Below are 17,638 nucleotides of genomic sequence, written 5' to 3' on the forward strand. Positions count from 1 at the left end.
TTTGGTTTCTCAACTAAATGCTACATTCTTTGAGGGCAAGAACCTGTCTTATGCCCGATATGAAGGAAACATTAAGTAACTTTTATAAATGAATGGTATAATACAAAGTTGTGAAACAAAATGCTTTTCAACCTTCTGTATTAAAGCAAAACTATTTGTTTTTATGTTCATGCCTCTGGCCTAGGTGCATGGATCTCATTTCTCAACACCATGAGTACTTTTAAAAGCATTTATTTTCTATGCCAGGTCCTATCTGAGCTATGAGTTTAGGACTAATTTATCCACATTTCTTGTGGAAATGAGTTGTATTTCAAGGGAACTTGAAAGAAAAATTGGATGATTTTAAATGGAGTTTCAAGCCCAGTGACCTTGATTTTTTTTTTTCTTTAAAAAAAAATTTTTTTCTTAGGCAAGAAAAAGAGCTAGAAAACCATACTTTGGTTAGCATAGAGATGAGAAGACCCTGGTGTCCCTTCTTTTTTCCTTTTTTTCCTAATCCCTAAAGCTTGGTTAGAAACCATTGCATCATTTCAGATAGTGTAGACATTATGGCAGTCTGGTGTTCCACCGAGAAGGGAAGTAATTCACCAGTGAAAGGTTTGTTGGCTGTAATAAAACCTAATGAGAAAATGAGATGCAAAGAGTCTCAGTTCAGAGTTCATCGGAATTACAAGGTTTTAGTCTGAGGGAAATATTGGGAATCATTTCTTGTAAGCATCACTTTCTCTTTTTTGGACAGTTATAGCAATAATGCCCTGGGGGTGACCTGAATTTATTCAACACCTATTTCTATCCCCCGCTCCCCCCCTTATAGGTAAGACCCTTGAGCATTGAAACATTTTTTTTCCTTCATAGAAACACTAAGTAAATGAAAGATCAGAGAATTATGAACAAGCCTCTATATGCTGTATTTCATTTAAAGCTACTGGGAGTGAGGGACACAGAGCCAGGGAATCATATTCCAGAATGAAAAAAAAAAACACAAACAAATATTTGTGGCAAATGCTGCTCCTTTTGAAAAATCTGCTAAAAGTGTTCTTTGAACATTCTTTGATTAAGTATGTTGTAGGTAAATTCTTTCTTTAGGGAAACAAAGTCAGTATAACAAGAAACAACCAAATCCAACTCATCCTTGAATAGAGCATCCCCAATGATTGGTTTGAAGTATGAGAGATCACAAAAATAAGCAAGTGTTGATCTTAACATAGTATAGATAGTCAAATTTCAGCATTCAAAATTAGGAATTCTGGGGCCGGCCCAGTGGCGCACTGGAGAGTGCGCCGCTTGGGAGCGCGGCGGCACTCCCGCCGAGGGTTTGGATCCCATGTGGAGACCGGTTCCCGCTCACTGGCTGAGCGCGGTGCAGGCGCAACACCGAGGGTTGTGATCCCGTTACTGGTCAGTAAAAAAGACAAAAAGAAAAAAAAAAAGTTTTCTAATCCATTTTCTTGCTCAGAAAATCCAATTTACAAGAATTCCCTAATTTTTTTTCTTTTTAAAAAAATTCTGTTAAAACAACACAGAATTCCTAATTTTTTTTTTTTCTTTTTGTCTTTTTTACTGACCAGTAACGGGATCACAACCCTCGGTGTTGCGCCTGCACCGCGCTCAGCCAGTGAGCGGGAACCGGTCTCCACATGGGATCGAACGCTCGGCGGGAGCACTGCCGCGTTCCCAAGCGGCGCACTCTCCAGTGCGCCACCAGGCCGGCCCTAGAAAACTTTTTAACCTTTTTTTTTTTTTTTTTTGGTGGCTGGCTGGTATGGGGATCTGAACACTTGACCTTGATGTTATAACTTTTACCCTTTAGTGAATGTTTTCCACTTTTATTTTTAATTTCTTAAGTATTTTTTATCATTGTTCAAATAGCTTCCATACTTGGATCATCATAAAAACTGTCAATTCTCCTTCCACAATTTGAAAATCATAGAATGTTAAGACAATGAACAGGACCTGACTTGACCCCAGGATATAACAGTGGACATGCTAGAGGGAGTAGGAGTAGAAGTAGTACTTGTAATTGGTCTTTCATTTTGTCTTAAATTTTTTCCTTCTTAAATATTAATGTAAAAGGCAAAAGAGCAAAAAACCCGTAGTGAATTCTGGTTAGTTGGATTTTTAACTGACTGGATTTTATTTTAAAATCATACAAAGCCAGAAAAATCCAACTATGGAGAGGTGAACTCTAATTAACCTTTATCATATTCATTCATTCATTCATTCATTCATTCATTCATTCATTCATTCATTCACACTGTGCTCCAAATACCATTTCCTTTCCTCCAGGAGTGCACAAACACACATCTGTAATTATTCAGCAGACCAGGAGAGGGCCCCACTGAGAGTTTATGGGAACTCGGTGCTGAGGTCTATTTACTAGTTAGCCTGCCAATAAGACTGAGAGCAACTTGAGGGAAGGAGCCATGCCTGGTTCTCCACTGCGTGCACAGTGTCTAGCAAGGTGTCTGCACATAGCAGGCATAATGTGACATGGCAGGGAATGGGTAGGGGTTCGTGCTGGAGAATAGGCCAGGAGGGCCCAAAACACCAAATTAAAGAATTTGAACTCTACTGGGTAATGCGGAACCACAGGATTTAAGAGCTGGAGTGATTTTAATGTTAGGCAGAATGCAAAGCCTTCAAGTGAGTGAGAATTGAGGAAGCCGTGGGGGAGGAGGCTCATTTACAAACTGGGATAGTTCCCATTCCCATTGAAAAACTAGATTCTGTTGAAAAATATGGACAATCTCACAATATTGTGTCCCTTCAAGGGCTAGACTGACACTGAGTCAAGGCCTCCTCCTCTAGATGAAGTGTGTGCTCTCCAGACCATTTGGCCTGCCCACTTTACTCATTTTAGTTACCAGCATGTGCCTCTAGCACGTGTTAATGTTTTGACCTCTGATGGGATTAGGAAGAGGTCTGAGCCAGGGCAGAGGCTTAGGAAACCCCAACATAAGGGGGAAGACAAGCAAGAGGATCCCCCTAAATAGATCCCAAGTGGTGAGAATGTATACCAGCCATTTTTATCACAGGTTAGCTAAGAGTTGGCTATAATGATGGCTTAAAAAATCTAACAATTTTCACCATTTACTAAAGCTAAAGAAGTTCTGCTTTTTAATGAAGACTTCTTAAGTGTTATTGTTATTAATTATTATTTATATTACAAAGTGACGTTTTTCCCAGTTACTCAACAGGAGCCAAACCTTGTAGGATCAGAATCTCAGTTTAGTTGAGAAAGATCTGTAGGTTAAGTGGAATTAAAGTCTTTGGCAGTGTTAGCAACAATAGTGAACATTTTTATAGGGATTCATAGTTTTATAAGTACTTTTACACACAGTATCTAATTTTATCTTCGTGATAATAATTTGAGGTACATTCTATTATTACCAGTCCTGCATATCCAGATGTTTAAAAGGGGATTCGTAGGGATTAAGCAATTTGTGCAGGATTATAGTCAGATAGAATGAGAGTTCTTAACAGTTCTTAGAACTTTGATTCTCATCTTTTCCCATCTTTTTCCAAAAGAAGTCCCCAACAGCTTATATTAAAGACAGATAAAAAAGAAAGTAAACAACATTAAAAGGAAGGCCTACCATCTCTTATTTTTTTCTGGAAGTCAACTCTAAACTCTTCCCACTCTCCAAATCCAAGAGAGTTGCTTACCTCACCTATGTGCTCCCAAGGCCCCCTGGGATTAAATTTCCAGAGTCATTACCACTGTTTAGATTGTAAGCTCTTTGAGGGTTGAGCCTGTGTCAATAACTACCACGTGCTTAGGGACCAGAACAGAAAGTGCTCTGTAAAGAGTTGCTGTATGAATAAATGGATGCAATGAAGCCACAACTTGAGAGAGTTCACCAGGCCATCTCCAACTCTAAGACTTGGAGAAAGGGTATCAGTAAACATCAAACTTGAAGAAGAAGAAGGAAAAAAAAAAAGCCAATGAGTTACTTTTTTCAATCATTATAATATGTAATAGATCCAAGTAGGTCTGCTCTAATTGAATGGATGTTCCCCCAGGTAGCCCCTGAAGCACCTCCTCAATTCGTGTGTTGTACACATCACAGTTAGAAAACAAGAACAAATGAGGAAGTTAAGTCAGCTTGTGCCTTAATTCCTTAGTGCCAAGCTGAGGTTTAGAACTGGAACCCCTTGATTCCTGGTCTCATTATGTTCGTAGTCCCTAAACCACATGCTCCCCCCTCCCTATCCTGAATGTCACCCATAAAATTAGGTTAGGCTAGATTATTTTCCTCAAATCACTTTCCCAATTCTAAATCATGTCATGCCAATAATGGGTTTGCCATATTCACTTTGATCTATTTAGTTAAGGACACAAACTTTTATATACACTCAGTGATTAATGGCTTCTCATTAGGTTTCCCTGCTGCAAATTAAACACAAACATAATACAGTCGCCAAAGGAAGCTTATTGAAGGGCACGGGTTTTATGGAGCACAGTGATGACATGAGTCTTTTTATAACTGTTTGCTGGTATAGAATCATAATTGCAGCAATCAAGACAGATACACATCTTTTGTAAGGAAAAAAAGTAATTATAATTTAAAAGCACACGGCTCAAAGTTGCCATCACAAAAACGACTATTATAGCAACTATTTCGCATTTGGACGTTTTTTTGGCAGGAGGTCTGAGCATTGTTTATTGTAAGTCAGAAACAGGCACTGAGAAAATATGCAAATTTTTTTGAGCAACAGAAAATGCAGCTTTGAGTTGAGAAAACAGAGTGAATGGTGGAAACTGTCTGGGCCTTGAGCACAAATTAACCTTATTGGTTGAAATAATTTCTGGTTATCAGGTGCTGTTACAGTAATCTGGGGGTAAGGTCAGAATAATTTTTTTGGCAGGAGGTCTGAGCATTGTTTATTGTAAGTCAGAAACAGGCACTGAGAAAATATGCAAAATTTTTGAGCAACAGAAAATGCAGCTTTGAGTTGAGAAAACAGAGTGAATGGTGGAAACTGTCTGGGCCTTGAGCACAAATTAACCTTACTGGTTGAAATAATTTCTGGTTATCAGGTGCTGTTACAGTAATCTGGGGGTAAGGTCAGAATAAAGTTAGTTTATGTATTAAAACATACATTCAAGATTTGTGCAGTGCTCCTGAGTCGAAGTCCATCTTTTGCTAATGCTGTGACTATGGATTGATTCTAAACTGAAAGACCAGGCAAAAAAGCCTCCAGAAATGCTTAACAATCTCGTTTTCCTTGGCCGGGCAAGGGAATTGCTCTTGCCTCATGAGGCAGTTCACTTCCGGGTCATGGAAGAGGCAAAGGCAAACCTCCTGCCTCCCCCAGCTGCCTCCCCAAGAAAGAAGGATCACACTTGCTAGAATAAAATTGATGTGGGTGTCCAGTTCACTCATGCCAACAGCCCACAGTTGTAAAAGCCTTTATTTCTATGAGAGTTGCTTAAATCCAGTAAGTTCTTCCAAAATCTCTGAATATCAGCAGGTGAAAACAGGGGAAGTAAGGTGGCATTAAAGAAAAATGCCAGATGCTGAGGGTTGGGTGACCTGGGCTGTGTACACTTGGTCAAATATTGTAGGAGGTCCTCCCCTCCAAATGAACAAGTGACGTGAGAGCTGGGTTTCACTTTTTAACCCTTTGTTGAAATAAAATCTCATGATGAAACAAACAACAGTATTACACATCAGTTATAAGCCTGAAGTGGGTGTGGGAAGCCTGGAGCCACAGATTTACCCTTTGTCTGGCTTCCCCTACCCCACCCACCAGCAGCTGCACCTTGAGTGCATCCATGTTACTAGGGCAAGATATGGAAATGACTAGATCAAGTACTCAAATTCTAAGAATAAAATTCCCATAAACTGGAATAACTTCTGGGGAAAAGACAAAAGGCATGCAGTGAACTCTATGAACCCTCCAGCAGTAGTGATACCTTAATTAATAAATCTTGTAGAAACATGGCTTGTTTTAAATTTAACCACAGGTAGGATGTGTGGGGGTTTGTGTTTCAGGCCTCAGGCCTAGGCCTGGGAAGGTAAGTGGCAATGAGATAGACTGGACTGAGAGGCTGCTCATATTTTTTATGGTCTTGTAATCTAGCTAAGCCCCAGGACAAATGCCAAATTAAATGGTTTTTCTTGAAAGGCAGAGTCAAAACAAGATCCTTGCACTGGCACTCCAAGCCCTAATCATTTTCAGAGAAACCCACTGCACTCAGTGTAGTCTAGTATGGTATGATTCATGCATGAGGCAGATGTTTTGAAATCCAGTGTTATGAAGCCATGCTCCCCAATATGATAGCCACCAGCCACATGTGACTGTTCAGCACCTGACCAGGGTTGGTAGGAATTGAGACATGCTGTTTTATGTGTACAGTACACATTGGGTTTTGAAAACTTCATCTCCCCAAAATGTAAAATATCTCAATAATTATTTATATTGATTACATGTTGTAATGAGAATATTTTGGATATAATGAACTAAATAAAATATATTAAAATTAATTTTACCTGTTTCTTTTTGCTTCTTTTAATGTGACTAGTAGAAAATTTTAAATTACATATGTGACCCACATTATATTTCTGTGGGACAGCACTGTTATGAAGTGATTGCTCTTTATAGGAATCCTTGGGAGAAGGCAGAATTGGTAGGGCTAGAGAAATCCCCTCTCCAGTCCAATTTCTCCCAATTTATTTAAATAGATTAACTGTGGTAAGATAATATTTTGGTCTCTGCATAGAGGTTTAATGCTAATGGTGACAGTAATAGTAAAAATAGCAACCATTTATTAAGTCTTTTCTGTGTGTCTGGCACTGTGCCAAGTGCTTTATATTTGCCTCATTTACTTGTCACAACAATCCTATTGTTACTAAATTCTATTATTCCCACTTAACCAATAAAAGAATTGAGATTCTGAGAGAGTTAGCAACTGCCACAATCACAAGCTGGTTAAGTGGTGGGCTGGGATGCCACCCCATGCATGCATTAGAAGATCAGGTACTGAAGTGCCACACTATTCTGCTTTGCTGGGACTGGACACTCCCAGCGAAAATACTGCCCTCAGAGTTCTACAAATTACCTCTATGTTTGAAGGCACTGGAGGGAAGGTGGGATACACAAAGAGGGGCAAAATGGTGGCAGTCCTCAAGGACCTCACAATATGATAGGCAAAACATATGCACGATAAAATATAAGAGAGTAAGACTGGATGAGAGAGAATAAAAAATAAAATACCCTAGGGAGAAAGGAGAGAGATTAATTCCAGTCGTGGGGGAAATGGAGAGGGGGTCTTATGGAAGAGGCAGCATTTTAGAAAGAACTCTAATGGCGAGGAAGTTTTTTTCGTTTGTTTCCAGTTAGGAATAGCTAGGGAGAGGCATTCTAGGTGGAAGAAAGGACAGGAACATAGACATAGAACTGTGAGAGAGGACCAGCAAGGAGTCCAGATCAGCTATTCACATATGGCAAGAGGTGAGAGAAAAGACTGAAGAGAGAGAGAGAGAACTTACCCATTTTGAACAAGTCAAGGAGTGGGAAGTAAGAAAGCACAAACTACATGTACACTTTGCTTTCTTGACAATGCGGTCACAGCATTTCTCGGGTTGGAAAAAAGTCTTCAGGTGCAACTTTCAAAATCAGAGGTAGGTTTGTACTAATACACTTTGCAGAATGCTGAAGTCTTTTAAAAAAATATTTGGCATAGCAAGCAACAACACCAATCACAATAAAAAATCAGCCCTTGGAAAAATTTGCCTTGGACGGCAAAATCCTTTCAAGAATGACCTAATCTTCATGAGCCAAAAGGAACATCTCCAAATGTGCCAGACACCACGGGAGCCATCCCCAGGTGGCTGACATCCCTCCAAATTCCAGGACATCCATCCGCAGAACCAGGAAGCCCCCCGCCCCGGGATTTGATTCTCATTACAAAGTCAATACAGACTAGAAGATGGCTTCTATCTGATCCTCCTCTTAAAGTTGATTTTACGTGTTTGAATTCCTCAGCTCTACCCAATCTGGCCTCATAGATTTTGCTATCTCATTCTAGTGCTCCTTCAATCATTATGTAGAGCTTGGACCCATTAACAAGTTTAAGTACATTTTTTTCATTTAAAATTTTTGAAGCTGTGGGTTTTCAAAATACCTTCTTTTTGCTGAAGAGTAAAAACTGGAGAGTAAAAGGTTAGTGTTGCCTCCTGCACGACTTTACACTGCCAACCCTCACTCCGCAATTCAGCAGTTTCTTCTTTCTTGGTGCAACAAATATTTATCGAGTCTTACCCTGTGCTCGGCATTGTTTAAGGTGCTGTGGATAAAGTGAACGAAGGAGAGGAGGGCTTGACTCTCATGGACCTTACATGCTAGAGGACGGAGACAGACCCTAGACAAATTAATGTGCATCGCTTCAGGGAGGGCCTTTGGATCTCACCCTGAGACTGCAGGGCTTCACGCACAGGAGTGAAATGGCTTTTCTAAAAGGCTGACTCTGGCTGCTTCGTGGAGAATGGTTAATAGGGTGAGAGGCTAGCCAGGAGGCTACTGGAAAAGCCCCCGTGAGAGGTCATAGTGGCTTGGATTAAGGTGGTCCAACCGCAGAGGTGATGAGAAGTGGTAGAATTTGGGGATATAGTTTGAAAGAAGAATTGTCAAGATTTGATAAAAAATTGGACAAAGGGTGTAAGAGAAAGAGAGTCATGAAAGATGAAGCTAAGATTTTAGGCTTGAGCAGCTGGGTAAGTTGAGTTAATTGGAATGAGGTGGAGGGCCAAAGGTGTGTGGGAATGAAGAGCTCTGTTTGGGATTCTCTTAGGTCTTCAGATGGAGATGCCCAGGTGGCAACTACAGTCTAGAGAGAGAGACAAAGCTGGAGTTCCACATTTGGGACTTGTCACCCACATGGAATTTAAAGCTCTGCACAAGTGTGCCAAGGACGTGTGTGAGAGCACATGAAGGCGGAGGAAAAGATTCATAACTGAAATGGAACGAAATAACTAAAAATTAAAAAGTCAAAGTTATTTTGTTTAACGTTATACGTGCTGGCACACCAAGCACTATTAAAAAGGCCAGACTTACACCTAATTGAATCTCTGTTATTCTGCCTCATATTGTTAGTTGAATTTTTAAAAGTGTTTATTGGCTCTAAAAGAATAACACCAAGGTTTTTGGCCTGAGCAACCAGAGGAATGTAGTTGTAATTTACTGATTTGGAAAAGACCAGGAACAGACTTGTGTGGGGCGCGGTCAGGGCAGGAAATGAAAATTTGAGACAATCAAACGGAGATGTTGAATAGGCTGGTAGACATAAGAGAATGAACGCAGGGGAGAGGTCTGGTTTGAGATTAGATTTGGTTTTATTTATTTATTTATTTATTTTTTATTTTGTCAATATACACTGTATATGATTATTATGGCCCGTCACCGACACCTCCCTCCCTCCTCCCTCTCTCCCCTCCCCCGCAAGAATGTCCTTTCCATTTGCTTGTTGTAACAACTTCATAAAAGTATAGTTGTTTCAAATAAATGTAGATTAATTTATGTTATTTCGAGTGAGCCTAAAACCGTTTATTGGGAGCCTTGGGAGAGGGCACAGTCAGCCCGGAGAAGCTCCCTGCGAGGGAGCCAGCAGCAGGCAGGGAGGCGCTCGAGGTTCTCAGCCGACGATGTCGCTGCCAGCTCACTGGATGCTGCTGCAGAAATACTTACCTTTCTCTTTTTCACTGCCTGACTCTTTTCACTTAATATTATTCTTTCAAGGTCCATCCATGTTGTTGCAAATGGCAGTATTTCATTCGTTTTTATAGCTGAGTAGTATTCCATTGTGTAGATATACCACATTTTCCGTATCCACTCATCCGATGATGGACATTTGGGTTGATTCCAGCTCTTGGCTATTGTGAAGAGTGCTGCAATGAACATTGGGAAACAGGGATACCTTCGACAGCACGTAGATAGTGTTTCCATGTGGTGTGAGCGTAGCTAGATAATAGGTAATTAAGGATTGGGCTCCGGGTGCTCTCCAATGTCTGGAGGTGGATAAGATATGGAGAAACTGGAAGAGAGACAGTGAGGGAAGAGAGGAAAAAGCAGATCTGAAAATCTAATATGCCAAGTTATCTCAAATAGTATGAGAACATAAAATATCAAATAGCCACAGACTTTCCAACTTTAATGCAAGTATAGGATACCATGGGTTTGGTTTACTCCGTCTCTGTATTTAATTCTAAATCTCCCCCAGATTATAGAAACATATCTGCTAAGAAAATAATGATGTTACCCAAATAATTCTGGGATTGCTTTCCCCAGAGAATGTTTTGGAATTACATTTTCAGTTAGTTAGACTTGCCCATCGCCTAGAGATTTCGGCTGGCTGTGACATGCGACGCTGGACGGTTCTCATCCCCAGGCTGCTATGTGGAGGTGCTCTGTGGAGTCTCTCCACTGGGAACTTGGAATGTAGGGTCTGGGTAGTTACATAACTCAGCTCCCAGGAGTTTCGTTTTTTTACTTAACTTTAAGCAACCCCAGGGGGGCTACACCACTTGATTAAACGTTTCATTTAGCACTTTGCATTTCTTTGTCAGTGAAGGTTGTGTCAAGATCTTCCCCTGGAACTGAACCTGGGTTTGGAGAAGCCCTCCAAAGGGTCTGGATAGAACCCACTGGTCTGTGAACTTGAATGGGAAAAATATCGCACCTTTATTGTCATTAAAATTTAACCAAAATTCAGCGATTCCTTCAATTGTGCATGTAGGCAGAAAATTACATTAGTTTTAGCAGTACCTAGACTTTGTCACCAGTAAAAATCACAGTTATCTTTTGTTAGATAAAAATTATAGAAGGCCATTGTTTTGAACTAAGTTCCTGCACTAGGCCCCAAAAGACTAGACTAAAAATGAAATTGGAGTCACCCCTGCTAAGTTGCACATTGCCAAACCTAAGCTAAGTTGTGATCTGACCTTCTGAGAAATCACGAGAAAAAACAGCCTATTTCCCAAACAGGCCAGTTTAAATCTTTAATAAGTATGATAATGAAGTTCCCTCTACTTTAATCCTTACACAAAAAGAATAAGAAATAACCTGATGTTAAATAATCAGTTATTTTTCCGTTATTCTGTCTCCCTGTCTCCACCTCACAAGGAAAGTAACTTTGACATGATCAGCTTTTTGTTCTTTGTTTCATCTTTCTTCAGCCTTTTTAATTTTGTCTATAAGCCAATCTCCTTTGCTCAGCTCATTGGAACACTTACTCTATTTTATGGAATGAAGTGCTGCCTGATTCTAGAATGGCAATAAAGCCTATTGAGAACTTTAAATTTGTTGTAATATTGTCCTTTGATGCTTCATATCACCTTGCAATTGTTTTGGGTATCTCCAAATGTCACCTGTCCTCATCATTACTTCAAAATTGCAGCAGTGCTTAGACTCGCTGCTATATATCATTTATGGTGTTAGTTAAGGAGCGCATATACATCTAATTGTATTTCAAGGCAATGGATTTCTTCTGTAATCTTTTGCATTTTGTTTTATGTACGTACATACTTTATTGTGTTCTGAGAAGGGGCTTCAGTAGACTTTGATGGGGACATTGGTGCAGGAAGGTGGAGGACCCTGCTGTCTCTGAACTTGGGTTCTTGGTTCTTATCATGTGCTCCCCACATCTGGGCTCCACACCACTCCTGAAGATTGTGCAATGATATTCCACGGGGTATCTTGACACTTTGGCCAATAACATTAACTTCGTTCATGGTGTTTTTTCTTATCAGAGGTATTACATTTTAGGTGGTGAGTTCTGCTATTACTACTTTTTTCTCCAAAGCTTCCTGGTTTTGAGTATTTCTTGAGAAGAAAAAAGTTATAAAAGGATACTGTACTCTTCAATATTTTCTTCCAACATTTTTATAGGGCTTTTGTTTTATTTTTCATCTGGCACTTTAATCCAGTTAAAACGTTTTTATGTCTGCTGCGATGTAAGGATCTAACTTTTCTATTTGTTTTCCTACAATGGTAGACAAGTGTTCCAACACCATTTATTGAATAGTCAATCTTTTCTTCATTTATTTTATTTTTTAGCAGCTTTACTGAGTTGTAATTGATATACAACAAACAGTACATATGAGGGTACATTAAAAAGTTCATGGGAGTTTGGTCAAGATTGTGGAATAGACAGTCCCTAGCGTCACCCTCTCCCACAAGTCAATGAATTTACAACTATTAAAAAGCAACGACAGCTAAGCTGGGGCTGCTAGAGATCAGGGGAAGAGGAAGGGAGACCTACAGAGTGCACGAAGGCAGAAGAAGCCACAGTGAGAGAAAGAAAGAGCAGCTCAGACCATTTCGAATCCCAGCTGCTTCCAGGCTGGAGCTGGTGAGTGCCTGGAGCAGGAACTGACAAAAGCCACAGTTGTGCCCTTTGGATGAAGTTGCTTGGAGGCAGCAGGGAAGAAGAGGGCCTTGGGGGCCCCCAGGCCAGCAAGACCACTAATAGTGTTCCCGTGGACCCACATAGGACTGAGGAGCCACAACAACTGAAAAAAAGTAGCCACTCAGAGGCCAGTGAGTCAACACAAGGGACCAGTGTATGGCCCGTCCCCTGGGAAGTGTTTGGAGCATGGGTGGTGGGGGAGACGGGCCCACTGGGAGAACACTGGGGCACAGCAAGGACAGCTGATCTGCCCCCCAATCAGCACAGGACCACTCAGAGGAGACTGGTCAGGAATATAGAACTGCACGGGGTGCAGTTTGCTGAAGAGACTCAGGCCCAGACCAGAGTTTCTACACAACCCAGGTGTACTGTATATCATGAGTCCCAGAAGCACCTATACAGTCAACAATTAAAACCTGAGCTGCACTAAAAGCCTTCCCCAGGGAATCAGCGGCAAAGCAGCAATTTAGCTCAACCACAGAGCTCAAGTGCTGGTCCCCACAGGAAGTTCCCCCATTTTAGAAGGAAGCAAAGGACAACAGATCAGTTCTAGTGCAGAGTTTAAGTGGTGGGAACAGCAAATAATCCAATAAAGAACTGAAAGAAGAAACAAGATAGCCACAGACCAGAGACAAAGTTTAATTATTAACTAGTAAAGGTCTCTTATCACCAAAGAACACCTATAAAACCTGGAAGGATGGGAAGTCCCCTGGGCTACCAAGACAGGGAGGAAGGAGGGCTGGGAGCCTCAGCCATGCCTCCCGACACCCATAACCAGTCCCAAGGGTGGGGGGGTGAAGGGGGTTTCAGGGCCTTGGCCACGCCCCCAACACCCACAATCAGCCCAGTGATGACCACCGAGCTGCAGCAGGAAGCACAGCAGACTCCTGAGCAGGGGTGGTGGGGGGGGGGGCGAGGGCTTCAGCCACATCCCCCTGACATCTGCACCCAGCCCAGCAATGACTAAGCCACTGCTGGAAGCCCCCTGGTCTCCCCTGTGGGAATGAGGGGGTGCCACAGGCCTCAACCCCACCCCCCTTCCTTCCTCCCTCTCCTACCCCATTTCCTTCCCTTTCCTTTCTCCTCCTCTCCCCTGACCACTCTGCAGCAACATCAAAGAATGTAAAAAAAAATATTATTAATAAATAAATAAACAAATTTTTTAAAAAGTTCATGGAAAAATAGAATTAAAAGATAATACAGGGCTGGCCCGTGGCTCACTTGGGAGAGTGCGGAGCTGGTAGTGCTGAGGCCGCAGGTTTGGATCCTATATAGGGATGGCCGGTGAACTCACTGGCTGAGCGTGGTGTGGACAGCCCCCTGCCAAGGGTCACCATCCCCTTACCGGTCAAAAAAAAAAAAAAGGATAATACAAATTTTTCTGTGAACTTTTTGAAGACCCTTCATATTTAAAGTGTACAATTTGATAAGTTTTGACATATGTATTCACCCATGAAATCATCACCACAATCAAGAGAGTGAACCATTTTTATTTTTTAATAATTTACACTTTATTTATTTATCTTCTGAATAGTTAATATATTCACATGGTTCAAAATTAAAAGACACAAAAGGTTATGTAGTAAAAAGATTATTACTCGGGGCCGGCCCAGTGGCGCACTGCTACAGTGCGCCGCTTGGGAGCGCGGTGGCGCTCCCGCCGAGGGTTCGGATCCCACATACAGACCGGCCGCTCACTGGCTGAGCGAGGTGCGGGCGCAACACCGAGGGTTGCGATCCCGTTGCCGTCCCAGTCCAGTACAGGCACAACACTGAGGGTTGCGATCCGTTGCCGGTCACGAAAAAAGACAAAAAGTAAAAAAAAAAAGTAAAAATAAAAAAAACCCAACAAATGAAAAATCCCAATCCTTTAATAAAGTACCCATTATGTTCCTGATGCTGGACTGGAGGCTAGAGAGAGACATGAATAGCCTTGCACGAATACCTTAATTGTATTGGAATTTACATACATTTTCCACTCCAATTTTGTGAAAACAGATGAGATCAAAATGTTCCACCCATTTTGTTCTCTTGGGCTGGTCATGCACTGCCATGATGAAGATTCATATTTGAATCAATCTACCCACTAAATTAATAACAAGTTAACTTAGAGAGATGAAGTGAAGAGTCCAAAGCAGCATGGTATGGAAGAAATAGCCAGAATCTGAAGGCATTTTACTCATACCCAACCCTGAGCCCCAAGTGACACACGTGCACGTGCACACAGGATAGTACATTGTTTTTCACCTTTCTGTTTTTCCATTAATAATATATTTTGGACATCATTCCATATCTGTATTTGAAAAGATTCTTCTTTCTCTTTTACTTCTTTTGTAATTTTTTGGCGGCTGGCCAATACAGGGATTGAACCTATCAGCCTGAGCTAACTGGCCAGCTCTATTTTACTTCTTTAGAATTTACTTTCTTCTTCTTTTTTCATTTGTATTTATTTTATGCTGAATTTATTCCTGTGCCATAAGTTTGTTTATTCAGTTTCTTCTGGGATATCTTTTTCTTCTGTGCAACTTCTTCTTCTGGTTTAGGAACTATTTGTCTCTTTTCAGTTAAGTATCATTTTGATGTGGCAGGGAGCTCATGTATGGATTAATCTGGTCGTGAGCTCTGTAAGTACGAGGGTGCATCTTGGGGGCTTGGTCTACCTGGATGTGCTAAATGACCAGAGAATCTACATTTAAACCCTTAAGTTCAGCATTATTCTCTGCGTTTTTAAGTAAGTGCAGCAAAAATTCAGCACTCTTTTTGGGTCACTGACCCTGTGTCCAGCCCCACTGTGTGGTCTGGGCACACATACCAACTCCAGCAGTGTAATGCCAAATGGCCCACATTGCTTCTGTAAAGTGACATCTTTCAGATACTCCGTGGCTTTTTGGATATGCATACCCTTGCTGGCCCCTGGCAGTTTCACAGATGTTTGTAAAGTGAACGCAAAGATTTGAACCTCTTGATTTGTATAATTTTGTGGGATTTTTCTGGGTCAATTGAATAGTGAACCATTTTCACAGATCACCCCCAGGCTGCTTGAGGGAAGAGCCTTCTTAGAATTTCCTTAATATGGCTATATTCAACAAATATTTAGTGAACTCACACTATGTACAGGGCACTTTATAAACTTTGATATATCAGTGAACAAAGCAAACAAAAATCCCTTCTGTCACAGAGCTTATATTCTAAATGGGATCTACCATAATTTATTTAACCAGTTCTCTAATAATGGACATCTAATGGTTTTCAATTTTTTGCTATTAATACAGTGCTGCAGTGAATACCTCATATGTATGTCATTTTGGAATATGCAAATATATTGGTAGATACAATTCTAGAAGAGGAATTTCTTCATCAAAAGGTATGTGCATTTGTAATTTTGATTGATATGGTCAAATTACTCTCAGTAGAGGAGGTATCATTTATATGCCCATGAATAATGTATTGATTTTGCTTGGTTCCTCCATGCATTGTTTTATGTAAGTTCTTTATTTTTGCCAGTTTAATAGGTAAAAAGAATGGCAAGTCATTGTAGTTTTATTTATTTTCTTCTGATGAATGATACTGGACATCTTTTCATATCTTTAAGAACCATTTCTATTTCATATCCTTTGCCTGTTTATCTATTGATTGGTTAATCTTCTTCTTATTGGCTCGTAGAAACTATGTATTAGGAAATTTTGGCCTTTTTTCTGTGATTTAAGTTGCTAATATTTTAGCCAGTTTGTCTTTTGTCTTTTGATTGTGCTTTTGGTGGGTTTTGTTATACTTAAATCTTGATTTTCATGTAATTAAAAGGGATCAGTCTTTCCTTTTATGGTTTCTAGGGGTTTTACGGTACTTTGAAAAACTTTTCCCACTATAGGATTATAAAAAGACTCCAATGATTTCTTCATGGATTTTTATTGTTTCATTTTTTGAGTTTAAGTATTTAATCTAACTGGAATTATCTTGCCATAAAGTATAAAGTATGGATCCAACTTAATATAACTTATTAAATAAATATAACATAATTATATAATTTATTATATAATATAAATATCATTTATTAAATAATTCTTCTTTTCTCTACTGATTTTAAATGACATCTTTGTAACTATTAAATTTCCATATATATCTAAATCTATCTTGACTTTCTACTCTGATCCATACATTTTTCTGCATATTTAACATGCTAATACTACAGTTTTGATTATTGTAGCTTTATAAAGGAGAGACTTCTGGTTTTCACAGTGGTCTTAGCTATTCTTGCTTACTTATTTTTTCATACGTACTTTAAAATCAACTGATGTATTCCAATATCTCATTAAATTCCAATATTTGGTTGGGATTTCCCAAAGAGCCCAATATATAGCATTTCTCCTCTCTGTCCAAGTTCTGAAACAATTGAGAAAAAAAAAAAAAAAAGATAAAGAATTAGGCATTTGGGAAATCATTATAGAACCTTTGTTAGAGATCAAGGCTGAGTTGAGTAGCTAAGTATGACCTACAGTGGGTTTGTGAACTGAACCACAGAATTAGGCAGATACACCCTTGCCCCCAACAGTCACAGGCAACTTGTGTGTGTGCGGGGAGAGCAGACCAGATAAAACTCCACCGCTCCTGTGGCCTGCTCACTTTCCAGCAGAAGGAAGGAACTGAGCCAATTAAGTTTACTTATTCTTCCTGCTGTGGATTGATTGAATTGTGTCCCCCAGTCCATATATCAGAAGCTTAATTCCCACTGTAACTGTTGAGTGTTGGAGATACTATTATGGTAATTGGAAGGTGGGGCCTTGAAGAGGTGATTAGATTGTAGACCATGCCGCAGTGAATGGATTAATAATGGTAGTCAGGGGAGTGGTTCTGAGAGCTTTAAAAGGAAAGCACATGAGAGTCTCTCTCTCTCTGCCCTGCCATTTTGTATCATGTGAGACCTCTGCATTAAGCCACCACCAAAGAATACCCTCACCATAAGTGTCTCCTGGACTGTGGACTTCCCAGCCTCCTAAAACGTATGCAATAAATTTTGTTTTCTTACAAAGTACCCAGTTCTAAGTATTTTGTTATACACAACAGAAATGGACTAATATGCTTCCTAAATTTGCCAGTCAGGTGCTACTCTTCATCCCAGAGAAGTGAGTGAGGGGCTGGAGGGAGGCCTCAAGAGTTACCCCTTCATAGAGAAGGAAACTGAGGCTTTACCTTGTAAGAGTTAGATGCTGGGGCAAGTAAATTACTACCCCA

The 17,638-nt window shown here is 40.3% G+C and overlaps 1 pseudogene; it reads right to left on the bottom strand.

The window, feature by feature from the left end:
• Positions 1–14,860: 14,860 nt before the first annotated feature.
• On the bottom strand, positions 14,861–15,424 carry LOC103590782 (annotated as a pseudogene).
• Between the last annotated feature and the right edge of the window lie 2,214 nt (positions 15,425–17,638).

The sequence above is a fragment of the Galeopterus variegatus genome, unplaced genomic scaffold (assembly GCF_000696425.1).
Source record: "Galeopterus variegatus unplaced genomic scaffold, G_variegatus-3.0.2 Scaffold873, whole genome shotgun sequence".
Classification (NCBI taxonomy): Eukaryota; Metazoa; Chordata; class Mammalia; order Dermoptera; family Cynocephalidae; genus Galeopterus; species Galeopterus variegatus.